General features: G+C 37.9%; 1 protein-coding gene across 8 annotated transcripts in view; it reads right to left on the reverse strand.

Annotated features, from left to right (window-relative positions):
• Positions 1–4775, reverse strand: part of KLF8 (KLF transcription factor 8) — a 369132-nt gene extending 364357 nt beyond the window's left edge. For 4 of the 8 annotated variants that reach the window (XM_081223217.1, XM_081223216.1, XM_081223215.1 and 1 more), the window contains exon 1: positions 4150–4775. The gene's annotated coding sequence lies outside the window, so the exon portion shown is untranslated. The remainder of the gene's footprint in view (positions 1–4149) is intronic. The other 4 variants (XM_081223213.1, XM_081223212.1, XM_081223211.1 and 1 more) reach the window with 4 other exon arrangements.
• Positions 4776–20457: the final 15682 nt, after the last annotated feature.

A 20457-nucleotide genomic window follows, 5' to 3' on the forward strand; every position in this document is an offset into this window, starting at 1 on the left:
CACCTAATCTATGACAAAGGGAACAAGGATATACAATGGGGAAAAGACAGACACTTCAATAAGTGGTGCTGGGAAAACTGCCCAGCTACATGTAAAAGAATGAAATTAGAACACTCCCTAAGACAATACACAAAAATAAACTCAAAATGGATTAAAGACCTAAATATAAGACTGGACTCTATAAAACTCTTAGAGGAAAACACAGGAAAAACAGTCTTTGACATAAATCACAGCAAGGTATTTTTTGATCCATCTCCTAGAGTAATGGAAATAAAAACAAAACCAAATAAATGGCACCTAATTAAAGTTAAAAACTTTTGCACAGCAAAGAAAATCATAAACGAAACAAAAAGATAACACTCAAAATGGGAGAAAATATTTGCAAATGAAGCAACTGACAAGGGATTAATCTCCAAAGTATACAAAGAGCTCATGCAGCTCAATATCAATAAAGCAAACAACCAATCCAAAAATGGGTGGAAGATCTAAATAGACATTTCTCTAAAGAAGATATACAGATTGCCAAAAATCACATGAAAGGATGCTCAACATCACTAATCATTAGAGAAATGCAACTCAAAACTACAATGAGTTATCACATCACAACAATTAGAACTGCCATCATCATAATATCTACAAACAATAAATGCTGGAGAAGGTGTGGAGAAAAGAGAACCCTCTTGCACTGTTGGTGGGAATATAAATTGATAGAGCCGCTCTGGCAAACAATATAGAGGTTCCTTACAAAACTAAAAATAGAACTACCATATGACTCAGCAATCCCACTACTAGGTATATACCCTGAGAAAACCATAATTCAAAAAGACACATTTACCCCAATGTTCATTGCAGCACTATTTACAATAGTCAGGACATGGAAGCTACCTAAATGTCCACCAATAGATGAATGGATAAAGAAGATGTGGTAAATACATACATTGGAATATTACTCAGCCATAAAAAAGGAATGAAATTGGGTTTTTTGTAGAGATGTGGATGGACCTAGAGACTGTCATATGGAATGAAGTCATTCAGAAAGAGATAAGCAAATATTGTATGTTAATGCCTATATGTGAAATCTAGAAAAATGATACAGATGAACCAATTTTCAGGGCAGGAATAAAGACTCAGACATAGAAAACAGACATTGGACACAGTGGGGGAAGGGGGGTTGGCATGAATTGGGAGATTAAGGTTGACATATATACACTACCATGTGTTAAATAGATAGCTAGTGGGAACCTGCTGTATAGCACAGGGAGCTCAGCTTGGTGCTCTATGGTGACCTAGATGGGTGGGATGAGGGGCAGTGGGATGGAGGTCCAAGAGGGAGGGGATATATGTATACACATCGTTGATTCACTTCTTTGTACAGAAACTAACACAACAGTGTAAAGCAACTGTACCCCAATTAAAAAAAAAAAGGCACCATAACAGAGAAGCCTTCCTTGACTGCTCTATATCAAACAGCTCTCCCCAGTCCTTTCTCCCATCTTATTCCCACCTGACAAAAACTTTTGTTTATTGTCTTTCCCCTCCACTAACACACCCTCATTAGAATACAGTCTCCAAAAATGCAGGGGACTTGTAGACTCTCCAGAGTCTTGTGCAGTGATGACACAGAGTAGATCGTCAGTAAACGTTTGTTGAATCAATGAATTAATGAATCTCATAACACAATGTACTTTCGTATTGATTCCTTTGCCTATCACGGGTCCTTACCCTTGAAGGCTGAGGAAAAACTAGGAAGGAACTCAGACCAAAGTAAATGTAAGGGTGAGCTGTACAAGTCTAGGCAAGAACAGCCTAGCCCACCAGATCCTGGCATTACACAACGGGAGTTGGGGGTCAAAACTACTGTTTGTGAAATAGAGAGAGTGTGCAAAGTGTCCTTTTTGCAGTTATCCCTTATGAATCCTTTTTGCCTCTGTGTAGACAGAAATTATCTGCAATCCCAGGAAGCAGAATGAATGACAACAAACTAATTGCTCTGGGAAAGCCACTTGAAGCCTTTGGAGAAGGATTTCTATTGTTTGCCTATAGTAATTGTTAGTGGGTTCACAAAACTTTCATTGTCCTAGGAAGTGAATAACCATATTTCATCAACCATATTTTATGACAGCTATATCCTGCTGTTATATCCTCTCCCAAAGAAAAAACAACATGAATGCAAAGGGACAATCAAATATTAAAATGGAAGCACAGCAATACCTAACATATTCCATGCTTACTAAATGCAAGAGGCAGGCTGTGGAGTCAGCACATAGTTCCTTCCCCACCTTCCACGCCAGGGTATGGATAGCAGAGTTCAGTGTGTGTGACATGTACAAGTGGCTCTTTGCTCTAGGACAAGACTGTACTCCCACTGATGAAAGTAACCAGGGGAGTTCCAGTTGAATTCATGTTTCCTTTGTTTTTAGGACCCCATAAACCAGGGACTTTAGAGAGAAAGAACACTAAGTGAGGCTTTCTTCTTTATCTGAATCCAGTGGATTCAATGATATGGCCATTCCGAATGTCATTTTGAGGTTTTTAAAACCAATTGAGACAAGGGATGGAGGAAGGTGCTTTAGCTAAATGTTGCTGAGAAACCTAGAATCAACACAGGCCCTTGATGGGAGTTGACACTGGGGATGCAAAGAAACCTAGCACATTAAAGAAGGGAGGGTCTCTGTGCCTTGCGTGTGTAATACCAGAGACAGTTGAACTGGTAAATTGCAGAGCGTTGGAAGCTGTGGCATTCCATTGACCAAATAGAAATAAATACATACATACATATAGACAATCCATACCTTAAAAAGAAAATCCAGAGTGAAATATTAGACCTAAAACCTTAAACAACATGTTTTCATCTCTTTGACCTGTGGGATATCATTAGGCTCCATCCAGACCTGCCACCCTCCAGAAGCAGAAACATGAGAAAAATAAGCTTGGAAGAGATGCCACTGATCTGTATGAGGCCTTCTAACAAGTTTCCACCACACCAGTTCTTTTATTTAACGGCAGAAGGGAGCTGGTGAAGCCCCCCTCCCCAATACAATCTTCCAGACTGTACATGGACATGTGAATGACATATTAGCCAAGGTGGCCTTGGCTTCCCTATTGAAGCATCCTGCCCTTCTTTCTTTGCATGCCATTTGAACTTGAGCTCCTATCTCTTCCAGCTGGATCTCCCAGTCACTTGGGCTTGGGTATATGGATGTGGTACTAAAGAAAAGGCAATAAAGATGAACAGTGGGAACTTTCACGTGACACATACTTGGTAAATGTTGGAATCAAATTCAACATTCATCTCTAGGAAGAAACCTTGGCCGTCAATCTGTTAAGAAAGGAAACACCACTCTACATGGTCTTGACATATTACAGACACTCAGCAGTGGGATCAGCCACAGGCAGTGAATCTGGCACTCGATCAATATTTGTAGAATAAATTATTTTTTTCCAAATCTTCTGCAATGCCATGGCACCTCTTAGGAAACAGAAATTTTCCTCTTGAGGTATAACTGCAGAGCCTATTGACTCTTCAGTTAACTAATGTGCAACTTGGCAACATTGCCCAGGATGCACCTCCTGAGAATCAGCTGGATATTAGAACAAGTTTGGAGGCTGGTATGAGGAAGAAAAACTGTCCTCTCTGTACATATTCCCCCAACACACACGTATTGTCATAGTAAGGTGAGTCAGTGCCATCCTTCTCGAAATCTAATTTCCAGGATCTATTTCTCACAGTTGAACTAGTGCACTGTCCCTTTAAGAAGCCAGGCAAGATGGAGCCTTCCCAGCTCACGGTTAGAAGCTTTAAGCAGCCAGATAGGGATGCTGGAGGGTGAGAAAAAGAAAGGACGCCTGGAAGGGATAAGTCGAGGCTCTAAGGACAGCAGAGGAAATCAGGGCTCTAATCATACAATCAGCAAATTCTGAGGTACCTATCCCGTGGGTGGCAGCTCCCCTAGGCTTTAAAGCACCACCCCTCCTCCGCTCCCCTCCTCTCCTTACCCCACCCTACCCTGCCCCACCCTCCGGATCCTTCTTGAAAGAGTCTCTTTCTGTAAGGTGGCTCTTCCCCACCGCCCCCACCCCCAGCGGAGACCCCAGTGAGGGTGGCAAAAGGAAGGGGAGGGGTGAGGAGGCAAAATGAAAGGGACTTACTTTCGGATTCTGCGCCTCCAAAGGCATCCTCTCCTCCCAGCCCCGGGCCAGGCCGACGGGGCGGGGCCGGGGTTGAGCTGGTGGACTCGGGGTCCTCACTCCCTCGTACTACAAACCTAGTTCAGTGGAGAGTTAGGGTGAATGGGCACCGACTAGGGCCGGTGTACACTCGATTTTAATTATCTGAAAAGGAGACAGAAGGGGTTTGAGAGAGTCGATCGGGGTAGGAATGGAGGTGAGCTCTAAAACACTCTTGTCCTCCCTTTCTGGCTAGCTTCCCCCGCCTGGCATTAGCGATATCAGGGGCTATGGTTTTCTTTTTTCTTCCTTTTGGTTTCTCCCAGCTGCCTGTCCCAGACCCCACCCAGCGGCTCCACCCCATCCACTGCTACACATTCTGTCAATCACCAGCCCCTTTAAAGCTGCACCGCACAACTTGGGTTTCCATCTCTCTTTGGCGGGCAGACACAATCACGGGGCTCCTGGCACTTCCAACAACCCCTCCGACATTTCTGTTGAGTTTAGGAAGCTGAGGTTAGTTGCTAGTGGCGGCCTCCTCTACCCCTCTGCCCCGAAACTTGCACAGTCGGCTCCACCCAAATTCCTTCCGGCCGGTTAGGCCACCAAACCCCACCCCATCTCTTTTCTTTACTTCGTTTATGGTAAAAAGTGGTTCCCTAGATCGCCAAGAAAGTTCCTGCAGCGCCCTCATTGGCGCTGCCCACTCTCGTATAGTTTCTGTACTGAAGTGGCTACAGCAGATTTCCTGTCCCTGGGGCCTCTCCGTTTTGCCTGGCCCGATGTGCTCAGTCTTCTCTATCTCTCATCTGTGTAAATCTCCAGGTTTATGAATAGAATCGGGGGAGAGCGGGCGGGGATTCCCAGAAATGTGCTTCATTCCTCTCACCCAAAACAACAGTCCTATGCCAGTGCCCCACTCCATAACTAGGCTGCTCAAAGTTGGAGAAGGGCCCTGAGGTCCCATCCACAGCTATTAGTGGAATTCCAGAATGACCCATCAGAAATCATAGTTACTTCCATTCTCCATTCCAGTTAATGGGAACACCTGGTTGTTCAGGCCAAAAATCTTGGAGCCACCCTTGAATCCTCCTTTTCTCTCGTGTTTCACATACAGTTCTTCAAAAAATCCTAGTGGCCCTGTCTTTAAAATTTGTCCAGAATCTCTCACAATTTCCTGGTCCCAAACACCACCATCAATAGATCCAGCCTCTTTGACTTGATTTATAAAAACCTTGTTCACTCTCCTCTAGCAACACTGATCTCCTTTTTATTACAATATGCTAAGATCTGTCCGACCTCAGGGACTTTGCACTTCCTTTTCTTTCTATCCGGTTGTACCCATGGTGGGCCCCTATATCCTTCAGATCGCAGGAAAGGGAGATTAAAGTAGCTCAGATGGCCCAGGCACTCTCTGTGACCTAATCGCTTTTTATTTTATCACAGCACTGATCACAATCTAAAACAATCTTAGATATGTGTTTGCTTCTGTGGTAAAATGTATTTCCCACTAGAATATAAGCTCAGTAAGAGCAGGGACTTCATCTATTTTGTTCTCTGCTCTGTCCTCAGCACACTGAACAGTGGCTGCCATATAGCAGGAGCTCAGTTAATATTTGTTGAAAGAACAATTGAAGGCAATTTCTTCTTGTATCTATCTGGATGTTATCTGTTTTTAAACAACAAACAGGACTTCCCTGGTGGCACAGTGGTTAAGAATCTGCCTGCCAATGCAGGGGTCATGGGTTGGAGCCCTGGTCTGGGAAGATCCCACAGGCCGTGGAGCAACTAAGCCCGTGTGCCACAACAACGGAGCCTGCACTCTAGAGTCCACAGTCCACAAGTACTGAGCCCGCATGCCACAACTACTGAAGACCATGCGCCTAGAGCCTGTACTCTGCAACAAGAGAAGCCACTGCAATGAGAAGCCCATGCACCGCAATGAAGACCTGCTTGTCACAACTAGAGAAAGCCCATACGCAGCAATGAAGACCCAATGCAGCCAAAAATAAATAAATAAATGTATAAAAGCAAACAAACAAACAAAAAAGGCAGCAGAGAATTGCACCTGTTATGAACCACTGGCCCCATGTATTCTCTTAGAACATCTGGACACCTTGTCTCTGGGCTGTTAGCAATGGTAGTTGGAGCAGTAGTAGTGTGCTTTTAGGTTGGCTTTTAGGGTTTGCAGCTGATTGCTGGGGGTTAAGTGTTCTTAGTTTTGTCAAGTCAGTGCTAGGGAGCATAGTTCTTGAGGGGCTGGTTCATCTGAATTAATAGAATCTTTGTCTCTAGGTGTGTTCCTTTTTTGGAGTCAGATTATCTGTATATGCTCTCTTGTACCCCCAAGGATGTATTATTAAATCATTGGATTCCCACAACCTCCCTATGAAGTAGACATTATTATTATTGTCCTCATTTTACAGGTGAGAAAACAAAAGCCCAGGGAAATAGAGTGACTTGCCAAAAATCACACCCCTAGGAAATGGAAACCTAGGATTTGAACCCAGGTAGTACAGCTCCAGATATACACACTTTCCCACTACACTATACCTATTTCTTAAACTAAACTTATAATCAATCATGATATTGGGAAGAGCAGACAACCCAGTTTTCTGGATGTTAATTGGTTAAAGAGGAAGGGGAGCAGCTGAAAATAGACTCATTGGTTACATAAAGGAAGAAGGATGATTTGAGCAATTCTGTAAGCTGTGACTTTTATGCAAGGTCATATGAGGCAGCCATTTCCCTTTTCTAGTGGAAGGAGCTAGGGCTGTTTAGCTTCAGGAGGAAAAGAATCCTGTCTTTTAGCCCTGCCTTAAGCTGTCATTGACACATCCTTGATTGCTTATCCATCATGTGGTCTAACCTCAGCTATCTGTCTGTTCATAGAAGCTACTTCAGCTCGGCCCAATTCTCTAGACTTGTGACTATGGATGATAGATACCTCTTGCTATGTTGCTGCCTATACCTGAGCACAATACCCCAGGGAGATTTGAAAGATTCTATAGTTATGTTCTCAGCACAGTGTTAAGCACTGTAGAGTGTAGGCAGAGAAAGGACCCACAGGATCAAAGGTCTACCCAGTACTACCACTTATTTGCTGTGTGACTACATGTAAGACTGCATGCAAGGGCTTCATATTCCTCATTGCACAATAAGGAAGTGAATTAATGGTTACCAAAGGCTCCTTCCATCTCAGAAGTTCTGTCAGTTCCCTATGGTCAGCTCACTGATGTCAGAAAGTTCTTATGATGGGAAAAGGCTTGCAATATCAATCTTCTGGGAGAGTGAACACATTCCCTTAATTTCATTCTTCTTGATGTTAGATTTTAGTAGATAACACTTGGGATGGAGTTGATGTCCAATTAACAAGGACTTACCTCTTTGGAATTGGTTTGAAACCATGGGTTGTCCTGTAATGGCCATGTCTGGTGTCTGTGATATGTGAACCTTCCTTAATGACCATCGTAACTTATTCCAGGGGAATATCCCTGACCCAACTAGTTTCTCTCTCCCAAGAACATGACATTTTGAGTTGAAACAGAGATTGGGAATTCGGAGAGGTGGGGAGTCACTTTAAAGTGGAGAGAAGATCCATAAATGTACACTGCTTTCGTACCCAGAGCTAACCTGGTTCCTGCCGTTTCTGAGTCAACTCTTCCTTTAACCCTGTGAGATAGCCCACTATCCTTTCAATAAGTTCCCTAGTTCCCTATTTTTTTAAACTTTTATTAATTATTCTAGCTAGAGTCTACTTATTTACTGCTATAATCACTATGTGCCTGGCAAAAATTTGAAGCTCAATACTTGCTATAACAAGTATTTATTGAGCTTATTTTTCTACGAGACATAGAGTGAGTATGTAGCAGTAAATGGGAAGATGAACAAGCTCTCCCTCACCAAGTCATTGGTCCAGACCTAATCCAAATTCTCACTTTTCTGTGCTTCCATTACTTCCCCATTGTCTTAGGATACAGTTGTATAGATGCTATCTTACTAGACTGTACAAGCTCCTTGGGAATATGGTCTGTGTCTTTTTCATTTTCAAATCTTTTGCAATGACTATCCCAGAGTTTTGTACATAATGGACACTCAAGGCATATTGGAATGAATTCAGTTCCGCACTACACATGTAACCTCAGTCACTCATGTAGCAAACCAAAAAGCCTCCCATATATTAAAAGCAGCTGTGATGCCATGGAAAGAAAACTGGATTTGGAATGAGGAGACTTCCATTTCTAAATTTGTCATTCCCTAGCTGTTTTGCTTGAGGCAAGTTACCTAATTCCTTTGAGCTCTAGCTTCTTCACACAAAAATACAGGAGACAATACGTCTTTCAAGCTCCTCTGTGCATATCTTAAGATGGCTAAGGAAGTAGAGAGTGATCATCTCCATGTTACTAAATCAAGTGGCCACTTTTCAGTTCTTAATTTGCTTTACCTTTTTTTGGCATAGTTGACCGCTGTTGCTTTCTTGAAGCATTTTTTTTCTCTTGGCAAATATACGTCCATAATTTTACTCTTGCCTCACTGACTGCTCCTTTTTAGTCTCCTTTTCTCCTCCTCTAACTAAGTCTATATATTAGAGTACCTCAAGCCATCTCCTTAACCCTCTTTTCTTTTCTATCTATACTCTCTTCCTAGGGTGATCTCATTCAGTTCTGTAGCTCTGACTATAAGCTGATGAATACCTAGATCTGTCTCAAAACCAAGCCTCTCTGAACTCTAGATCCATATATAGATTCTCTCTGAACCTTAGTTTTCTTATCTGTAAAGTGGGGACAATAATAACACCCACCTCAAGATTGGATTCTTGCTACCTCTTCTCAATCTGTTCTTTGAGTAGCCAGATTAATCTTTTAAAATTGGCCAACCAGAGCATGTTATTCCTCTGCCTAATGACTTCCATTGCACTTAAAAAGACCAGATCCTCACTATGATTTAAAAGGCACTTTGTAGTCCCTCCCTGGACTGCTGCTCCAAACTCATCTTCAATTACTCTTCCCTCAAGTCTCAGTACTCCAGAGTCACTCATGGTCCTTTCTATAGTTCCTCAGGATTGGCATGCTTTTGTCCATCTCAGGACCTTAACACATGCTATTCTTTCACCTGAAGTACTCTTCTACTCACTCTTTACCTGGTTTGCTTCTATTAATTATTCAAATAGAAATTAACAATAGAGTAATGCAATGCAATGACCAGATTTTAATAACATAATGTTGAATGAAAAAAGTAAGCCCCAGAAGACAGACAGCACATGATTTAATATCAATTGATAAAGTTTGAAAATAAGTAGAACTAAGAAATATGTAGCCTATTCATTTCATATATACATATATATAATAAAACTATTTTTAGGTCAAGGGAATGAGAGATACTTCTAGATATTTCTAGGTTACTTCTGAGGAAGGAGAATGGGATAGAATAGATACCCATAGGTAGATATAAGTTATTGGTAATGTACTAGCTTTTGGTTTGAGTGGTGGTCCCAGATATTTTTTATATTATTAAAAAAATAAATGATGTAAATGGACAAGGAATAATGTGTCAAGGACTAAAGATTATCATTAATCTAATTCTACATAACTGAACTCCACTAACAATGTTTTTAAAACTATAAAAGACCAGAGAAGAATACTGGAATTCTCTCGGATTGAGAAAGCTACTTTAAAACATGACACCAGTGGAAACACCACAAAGCAAAACATAAGTAGATTTGTTAACAGACAAAAGTTAAATATCCCACCACATACCATAGGTAAAGGCAAAAGGCAAAGGACAAATTGGGTGCAAGTATTTTCAACAAAGGTTAATGTCCTTAATATATAAAGTGCTCTTATAAATATTAAGAAAAATAGTCATCAGCACGGAGAAAGTGAGTCATCTTAAAGCAAATTTTATTTTATTTTCAGCTTTGAGGTATAATTGACACATAAAATTGTATGAGTTGAAAGTGTACAACATGATGATTTGATCATTGAGAAGTGATTATCAAAATCAAGTTATCTAACACATCCATCACCTCATGTAGTTACCTTTTTTATCCAGTAGTAAGAATGCTTAAGATCTCCTTTCTTAGTAAATTTCAAGGATGAACTACAATATTATTAACTATAGTCACCATGTTGTTCATTAGATCCTCAGGACTTATTCATCATATAACTAAAAATTTGTACACTTTGACTAACATTTTTCCACTTCCCCCACCTCCCAAACCCCTGGAAACCATCATTCACTCTCTTTGTCTGTGAATTTGACTTTTTTTTTTTCAGATTCCACATATAAGTGATACCATACAGTATTTGCCTTTCCCTGTCTGGTTTAGCATAATGCCCTCTAGGTTCATCCATGTTGCTGCAAATGGCAGGATTTCCTTCTTTTTATGGCTTAATAATAGTCTATTTTATGTACATTATAATATACATTATGTTATATATGCCATTATTATATATATATATATATATATATATATATATATATATATATATGCCACATTTTCTTTATGCATTCATTTTCCAGCACACACTTAGGTTCTTTCCATATCTTGGCCTTTGTGAATAATGGTGAAATGAACATGGGAGTACAGCTCTCTCTTCAAGATACTCATTTTGTTTCCTTTGGATATATAACCAGAAGTGGGATTACTGCATCATATGGTAATTCTATATTTAATTTTTTGATAAACCTCCATACTGTTTTCCATAATAGCTATACCAAGTAACATTCCACCAACAGTGTACAAAGGTTCCCTTTTCTTCACATCCTCACCAACATTTGTTATCTCTTGTCTTTTTGATAATAGCCATCATGACAGGTGTGAGTTGATTCCTCATTGTGGTTTTGATTTGTATTTCCCTGTTGATTGATAATGTTGAGCATATGTTCAAGTATCTGTTAGCCATTTGTATGTCTTCTTTGGAAATATTCAGGTCCTTTGTCCATTTTTTAATCTGAACATTTGTTTTGTTTTGTTTTTGTTTTTTACTTTTGAGTTATGTGAGTTCTTTATATATTTTGAATATTAACCCTTACCAGAAATGTGGTTTGCAATATTTTCTTTCATTCCATAGGTTGCCTTTTCATTTTGCTAATGCTTTCCTTTGCTGTGCAGAAGCCATTTAGTTTATTGTAGCCCCACTTGTTTATTTTTGCTTTTGTTTCTTGGCTTTGGTTGTCATATTCATGAAATTATTGCCAAAACCAATGTCAAGGAGATTTTAGCCCTGTTTTCTTCAATTAGTTTTAAAGTTCCAAGACTTACCTTTAAATATTTAATCCATTTTGAGTTAATTTTTGTGAGTGGTGTAAGATAGGAGTCCAGTTTCATTCAACTGCACGTGAGCATCCAGTCCCCAACATTTATTGAAGAGACTATCCTTTCCTCATTGTGTGTTCTTTGCTCCCACATCAAAGATTAGTTGAGCATATATGCATGGGTTTATTTTTGTGCACTCTATTCTGTTCTCTTGATGTATGGGTGGTTTTTATGCCAGAACCATACTGTTTTGATTACTATACTTTTGTAGCATAATTTGAAATCAGAAAACTTGATACCTCCAGCTTTGTTCTTCTTGCTCAAGATTGCTTTGAGTATTCAGGGCCTTTGGGGTTCCATATAAATTTTAGGATTTTTGCTTATTTTTCTGTAAAAAAAATGGCATCAGAATTTTGATAGAGATTGCACTGAACCTATAAGTCACTTTGGGTAGTATGGACATTTTAACAATATTTATTCTTCCAACCCAAGAACTCAGACTATCTTTCCATTAATTTGGGTCTTCATCAATTTCTCTCATCAGTGTCTTATAGTTTTCAGTGTACAGGTTTTTTACCTACTTAGTTAAATTTATTCCTAAGTATTTTATTATTTTTGATGCTATTGTAATGACATTGCTTTCTTAATTTCTCTTTCAAATAGTTTGTTGTCAGTGTATAGAAACAGAACTGATTTTTGTATGTTGATTTTGTATCCTTCAACTTTACTGAATGTGTTTAGTAATTCCAACAGTTTTTTGTTTGTTTGTTTGTTTTGTTTTGTTTTGTTTTTGGGAGTCTTTAGGGTTTTCTCTATAGAAGATCAGGTCATTTGCAAACAAAGATAATTTAACTTCTTTCTGACTTGTATACCTTTATTTCTTTTTCCTTTTTTTTTTTTTTGGCCTAATTGCCCTGTCTAGGACTTCCAAATAGTATGTTGAATAAAAGTGGGAAAAGTGGGAAAAGTGGGCCTCCTTGTCTTTCAGCTTTTTAGCATTGATTATAATGTTACCTGTGGGCTTGTTATTATAGCATAATAACATAATAAATTATGTTGAGATACATTCCTTCTATAATTAATTTGTTGAGAGTTTTTATCATGAAAGGATATTGAATTTTCGAATGTTTTCCCTGCATCTATTGAGATGATCATATGATTTTTATTCTTTATTCTGTTAACGTGATGTATAACATTTATTGATTGTATATATTGAACCATTCTCACATCCCAGTGATAAACCCCACATGATATATTATCCTTTTAATATGCTGGTGAATTAAGTTTGCTAGTAGTTTTTGGAGCATTTTTGCATCCATGTTCATCAGAAATATAGTCCTGTAATTTTCTTTATGTGTAGTATCCTTTCCTGGCTTTGGTATCAGGAGAAAGCTTGGTTGATAAAATGAGCTTGGAAGTCTCCCTCCTCTTCAACTTTTTGTAAGAATTTGAGAAAGATTGGCATTAATTCCTGTTTAATTGTTTGATAAAATACATCAGTTAAGCCACCTGGTCTGGGGTTTTCTCTGTTGGGAGATTTCTTATTACTGATTCAATCTCCCTACTAATTATAAGTCTATTCAGATTTTCTATTCTTCATGATTCAGTTCTTGGTAGGTTGTATGTTTCTAGGATTTGTCTATTTCTTCTTGGTTATCCAATTTTTTGGCTGATTATTGTTTATAGTAGTCTTTTACGATCCTTTTTATTTCTGCAGTATCAATTGTAATGTCTCCTCTTTCATTTCTGGTTTTATATTAATCTTCTCTCTTCTCTTAGTCTAGTTAAAGATTTCTCTTTCTTTCTGTTTTTTCAAAAAAACAGCTCTTAGTCTGGTTGATCTTTTCTGTTTCTTTCTGTTCTCTTTTATATTTATTTCTGTTTTGATTTTTGTTATTTCCTTCCTTCTGTTAACTTTGGACTTAGTTTTTTCTTCTTTTTCTAGTTCCTTGAGGTATAGAGTTTGAGGGAGTTTTTTGAGAGATATATATAAAATATATATATATTTTCTTAATGTTGGTGTTTATCACTATAAACTTCCCTCTTCTAACTACTTTTGCTATATCCTGCAAATTTTGGGGTGGTGTGTTTTCATTTTTGTTTGTGTCAGGACATTTTTTGATTTCTTCCTTGAGACATTTATTATTAAGGATGTATTATTTAGTTCCCACATATTTGTGAATTGTCCAGCATTTGTACTGTTATTGATATCTAGTTTCATACCACTGTGGTTGAAAAAGATACTTTATATGATTTCAGTCTACTTAAATTTGTTAAGACTTGTTTTGTGACCCAACATATATCCTGAAGAATATTTCTAAGAATGTGTATTCTGCTGCTGTTGTATGTATGCCTTTTCTCCATCCTACAAATCCAGAGTGGGTGCTGAGAGCCTCCTGTTTGTTTTTTCTAGGGTGGTGCCCTGAAATGCTTAAGTCTCTGAGCCTTTTCCTTATCCCTCATATTTTGGTCTGCTTTCTGTACTTGCACACTAGCAAGTACCAGCACCCACTGTCTACAAGAGTACATGTGAGGACCTGGACATTGGAGGGTTAAAGAGAGTGAAGGGGAGATGGGCAGAGCATTTGGGGTGCCTGTGTGCCAGTTTGGGTGTTCTTCAAGTGAGCATCCCCAGCAATTCATGGGCAGGATTCTTGATGGTGTCCAAGAATGAGTTAATAGGAAGAACAATGAAGAAGTTAGTAGTGTTCCTTTGATGAGTTCTGATCCCTGGCTGCTATGCTCCCAACCCCTCAGCCTTGCAGATCACCTTAGTAATCTGGGTAAGGTGAGAAAGAATGGGGCCTTTTGGGCAGCATCTTGCATGTCTGGGAAAGCCATTCACCCACATCTCTCACTTTCCCTTATGGGAAAAATTGTGTGTTGAGGGTATCTCCCTAGGCACTGAGTCATACCACCTTGAGAAAGGGATGATATGGGCAAAGTGAAGCTGTTCCTCTTACCGTCTTCAATGCATCTATTCTCAGACATTTTTGCTCCAACAGTGCTCTCGAACTTCTCCACTGGACTCAAGGACTCCAACAAAGGTACTCTCATCTGTGGGTAATGGACAAAATCAATGTTACATGGAGAAATGACAGTAGAGAACTCCTCTTTTGCCATCTTCCTGTCATCACTCCCTTAAAGCAAATTGTAAAAATCAGTAATTTGCAAAGGACAGTCAATTCAACAATTGGTTCTGGGAGAATTATGTCCACATGTTAAATAATGAAGTTGGACCCTTACCTTATATCATATACAAAAATTAACTCAAAATGGATTAAAGACCTAAATGTAAAAGCTACAACTATCAGACTCTTAGAAGAAAACATAGGGGGAAAGCTTCATGAAATTGGATTTCACATTGATTACTTGGATATGACATCAAAAGCTTAGGCTACAAAAGAAAAAAAAACTAAATACATTGGATTTCATCAAAATTTTAAAATTTTCTGCACAATCAAGAGAGTGAAATGTAGACCCACTGAATGAGAGAAAATAATTCCAAATCATGTATCTTATAAGAGATTCGTATATAAAGAACTCCTACAACTCAAAAACAACAACAAAATAACCCAATACAAAAAATGGACAAAAGAGTTGAATAGACATTTTTCCAAAGAAGATATACACATGGCCAGCAAGCATATGAAAATATGATCAACATTACTACTCACTAGGGAAATACAAATCGAAACCACAATGAGATAACACTTCATGTCCATTGGGATGGTTATTATCTTAAAAAATAAGAAAATAGATGTTCGTGAGGATGCGGATAAATTGGAAACCTTGTATATTGCTGATAGGAATGTAAAATTGTGCAGTCATTGTGGAAAATAGCATGGTGGTTCCTTAAAAATGTAAACATGAAATTACTGTATGATCCAGCAATCCACTCCTAGGTGTATACTTAAAAGAATTGAAAGCAAGGAACCAAACAGATACTTGTACACTAATGTTCATAGCAACATTATTCACAATAGCCAAAAGGTATGAACAACCCAAATGTCCACTAACAGATGAATGGATAAGTAAAATACAGTATATGCATACAATGGAATTTATTCTGCCTTAGTTTAGTTAACATCTGGAAGAATGAAATTCTGATATATGCTAAAACATGGATGAACGTTTAACAGACCCAAAAGGACAAATGTTGTATGATTCCACTTATATGATATACTTAGAAAAGGCAAGTTATTCAATAATGGACACAGAAGGTAAAGTAGAGATTACCAGAGGCTGGTGGGAAAGGAGGAAGTGGGAAGTATTGATTAATAGGTAGAGAATTTCTGTATGGGATAATGAAAAAAGTTCAGAAATGTATAATGGTGATGGTGTCACAACACTGTGAATGTACTTACTTGTATTCTTAAAATTATTACTAAAAAAATCATATGCACATGGATTAATATCAATATGTGGCAGTACCTATCTGTATGAAAAGACATTTTCAAAGGTGAAATACATAAAATCTCATAGCAAATCATCATTGACAGACACATTTTAGTTGATTTTGGTAATAGGAACAATAACTTTGAAATATTACCTTAAAAACTTAATTCTTGGATGAAGGTTGTGAAAAAGTACAAACTTCCAGGTATAAGATAAATAAGTACCACATGTACATGTACAGCATGATGACTATATTTAACACTACTGTATGATATGTATGAAAGTTTTTAGAGTAAATCCTAAGAGTTCTCATTACAAGGAAAAAATTTATTTTCTTTTTTTGTATTTTCTTTTTATTGTATCTATATGGGATGGTGGATGCTAACTAAATCTATAGTGATAATCGTTTAAATATGTATGTAAGTCAAACCATTATGCTGTATACTTTAAACTTATAAAGTCATGTATGTCAATTATATCTCAATAAAACTGGAAAAAATTAAAAACCAAATAAGAAAAAATATATATATATATCACTATTTTTTAAAAATTTAATTCTTCTCAATATTAAACCTGTATTACAAAATTCTATTCAACTATAATAATATTATCATTATAATTATAATATATTATATTATTATTAGAATTTCATCAATAAAATATTTATGGGAATAAATATCAATAATTTGCCTTTTACTCTCTCCTTCATCTGGAGAGCCAGTGAGCTCACAGGGAATATGGTACTGCATTTCTCTTTGCCATAGGTTCTCTCTCTATGGGAGAGAACAGTTTTGCTAGTACCGTCTACTTCTGAGTGGGCATGAGTATCTGGAACTTCCATTATCAGAAATCTAATACTTCATTTTAAATCATGAAATCTCTAAGTATATTCTGCTAAAAGTAAATAACTGGGGAACTTCCCGTCTATATAAGATGATATAGACCTATTTTTCCTTGCTCCCATCCACTAAGTACAACTATAAACACTTGAAATTATTCAAGAGACAACCAAAGGAGAAATCTGTGGTAAGAAGGTAGTAAGAAAAAGGTGAACTTGTTTGTGACCTCAGGACTAGAGAAACATGTCAGCAGGCCATCTTATGTCCCCTTCCCACACACAACAAAAGAAGGTGACCCAGAACCAGCATTTCCTAGCAACAAAAGACAACCCAAGTAAGCAATTATACTCCAATAAAGATGTTTTAAAAAAAGACAACACAAGTAGGCACATTTCTCCCCTAGATTAAAAGGGAATTCTTCTGACACCACCAGCAAGGGGGAATCCATTGGAAGCCCCACCAAGTATAAGAGTTCAGGAGAAGTCCTCTCCTTCCCTGCAGATCCTGAGACTGCTAAGAGATACCCAGGTGGACAGACAAAACTAGGAAGAGAGACTGAGCCACAGTAAGCAGCCTGGCCTGAGGAGATTCTTTTTCCCCACTGGTCATGAAGCTCCCTTTACCCTGAGATTATTGGACCAGGCAAGCAGATCACCCTTCAGTCCTACAAGCCTGAGAATCTCACTTGCCCAGAGAAGCCAAGGGGCACAAATAGAGGATCCCACCACAACAAGCATCTGGCTCAGGAAATACTCACCATCACCCACTGCAGGGCATCATTTCCTGCCACAACAAGGGCTTTCAAGGGAAGCATCTTTGATCTTGTAGTCATAAGACGTCCCTTTTCCAAATGGGGACCAGAAAACCTAGAGACACCCAGAAGCCTGGCCTGGGGAAACCCTTTTTGCCACTTCAGGTTCCACCAGCAGGGTCCAGCGACAGCCCTAGTGGCAGCAAGTCAATCAAAATAAGACCAGAACGACTGTTAAACTGTCATTAAAACCACAGGCAACCAAAGTAGGCATGCTAAACTGAAACAAAGTAACTGCCTTCTGAAATAAATTATATTAAGGTAGTAGACAAAATTTTCAGGATACAATAGAAAATCACTCGTCATGCCAAAAGTCAAGAAAATCACAACTCGAATAAGTAAAGGTAATCAACTTATACCAACGCTGAAATTTTGAATTGGTGGAATTATCTGGCAAGGATTTTAAGGTAGCCATTATAAAAATGCTTCAAAATTCAATTATAAATTAAATTCTCTTGAGATAAATAAAAAATAGAAAATCTCAGCAAAGACATAGAAGCTATTAAAAAATTGAAATTATAGGATCAAAAATAAAAAAACAGATTTTTAGAAAAAGTTTTTGTTTATTTTCTCAAGGCCTATGTTTTTGCTTTGTGTTTATCCATTTTAAATATAGCAGTGTGTACGTGTCAATCCTAAACTACCTAACGATCCTTTCCCCCAACCTTTGTCCCCTGGTAACCATAAGTTCATTCTCTAAGTCTGTGAATCTGTGATTCAGACTCACAAATGATACATATAAGTTCATTTGTATCATTTATTTTTAGATTCTTCATATAAGCAATATCATACGATATTTCTCTTTCTCTGTCTGACTTACTTCACTCAGTATGACAATCTCTAGGTCCATCCATGTTGCTGCAAATGGCATTATTTCATTCTATTTAATGGCTGAGTAATATTCCATTGTATATATGTACCACATCTTTATCCATTCCTCTGTCGATGGCCATTTAGGTTGCTTCCATGACTTGGCTATTGTAAATTGTGCTGCAATGAACATTGGGGTGCACAGATCCTTTCAAACCATGTTTATCTCCGGAAATATGCCCAGGAGTGTGGTTGCAGGATCATATGGTAACCCTATTTTTAGTTTCTTAAGGAACCTCCATAATGTTCTCCACAGTGGCTGTACCAATTTACATTCCCACCTACAGTGTAGGGGGGTTTCCTTTTCCCCACACCCTCTCCAGCATTTACTGTTTGTAGATTTTTGATGATGGCCACTTTGACTGGTATGAGGTGATACCTCATTGTAGTTTTGATATGAATTTCTCTAATTATTAGTGATGTTGAACATCTTTTCATATGCCTCTTGGCCATCTGTATATCTTCTTTGGAGAAATGTCTATTTAGGTCTTCTGCCCATTTTTGATTGAGTTGTTTGTTTTTTTCTTTTTACATTGAGCCACATGAGCTGCTTGTAAATTTTGAAGATTAATCTCTTATCAATTGCATTGTGTGCAAATATTTTCTCCCATTCTGTGGGTTTTTTTTCATTTGTTTGTGGTTTCCTTTACTGTGCAAAACCATTTGACTTTAATTAGGTCCTATTTGTTTATTTTTGTTTTTATTTCCATTACTCTAGGAGATGGATCAAAAAACATATTGCTGCAGTTTATGTCAAAGAGAGTTCTGCCTATGATTTCCTCTAAGAGTTTTATAGTATCAGAGTTTATTTTTGTGTATGCTGTTAAAGAATGTTCTAATTTCATTTTTTTAAACATGTAGCTGTCCAATATTCCTAGCATAAGTTACTGAAGAGACTGTCATCTCCATTGTATAGTCTTGCCTCCTTTGTTGTAGATTAATTGACCATAAGTGCATGGGTATATTTCTGGGATTTCTTTCCTGTTCCATTCATCTATATTTCTGTTTTTGTATGAGGACCATACTCTTTTGATGACTTTAGTTTTGTAGTATAGCCTTAAATCAGAGAGACTGATTCCTCCAGCTACGTTTTCTTCCTCAACATTGTTTTGGCTATTCGGGGTCTTATGCGTCTCCATACAAATTTTAAGATTTTTTGTTGTAGTTCTGTCAAAAATGCCATTGGTAATTAGGTAGATATTGCATTGAATCTGTAGACTGCATTGGGTAGTATAGTCTTTCTGACAATATTGATTCTTCCTATCCAAGAACACGGTATATCTTTCCATCTATGTCACCTTCAATTCCTTTCATTACCGTCTTACAGTTTTCAGAGTACAGGTTTTTTGCCTCCTTAGGTAGGTTTATTCTTAGGTATTTTATTATTTTTTGATGCAATGGTAAATGGGACTGTTTCCATAATTTCACTCTCTGATCTTTCATTGTTAGTGTAGAGAAAGCAAAATATTTCTGGGTATTAATTTTGTATCCTGCAACTTTACCAAATTGACTGATGAGCTCTAGTAGTTTTCTGGTAGCATCTTTAGGATCTTATATGTATAACATCATGTCATCTGCAAACAGTGACAGCTTTACTTCTTTTTTTTTAAGCATCTTTATTAGAGTATAATTGCTTTACAATGGTGTTTCAGTTTCTGCTTTATAACAAAGTGAATCAGTTATACATATACATATGTCCCCATATCTCTTCCCTCTTGCATCTCCCTCCCTCCCACCCTCCCTATCCCAACCCTCTAGGTGGTCACAAAGTACCGGGTTGATCTCTCTGTGCTATTCAGCTGCTTCCCACTAGCTATCTATTTTACGCTTGGTAGTGTATATATATATATATATATATATATATATATATATATATATATATATATATATATATATATATATATATCCATGCCACTCTCTCACTTTGTCCCAGCTTACCCTTCCCCCTCCCTGTATCCTCAAGTCCATTCTCTAGTAGGTCTGTATCTTTATTCCCCTCTTGCCCCTAGGTTCTTCTGACCATTTTCTATTTTTTTCTCTTTTTAGATTCCATATATATGTGTTAGCATACGGCATTTGTTTTTCTCTTCCTGACTTACTTCACTCTGTATGAC

This window comes from Mesoplodon bidens (assembly GCF_964165515.1).
Source record: "Mesoplodon bidens genome assembly, chromosome: X".
Classification (NCBI taxonomy): Eukaryota; Metazoa; Chordata; class Mammalia; order Artiodactyla; family Ziphiidae; genus Mesoplodon; species Mesoplodon bidens.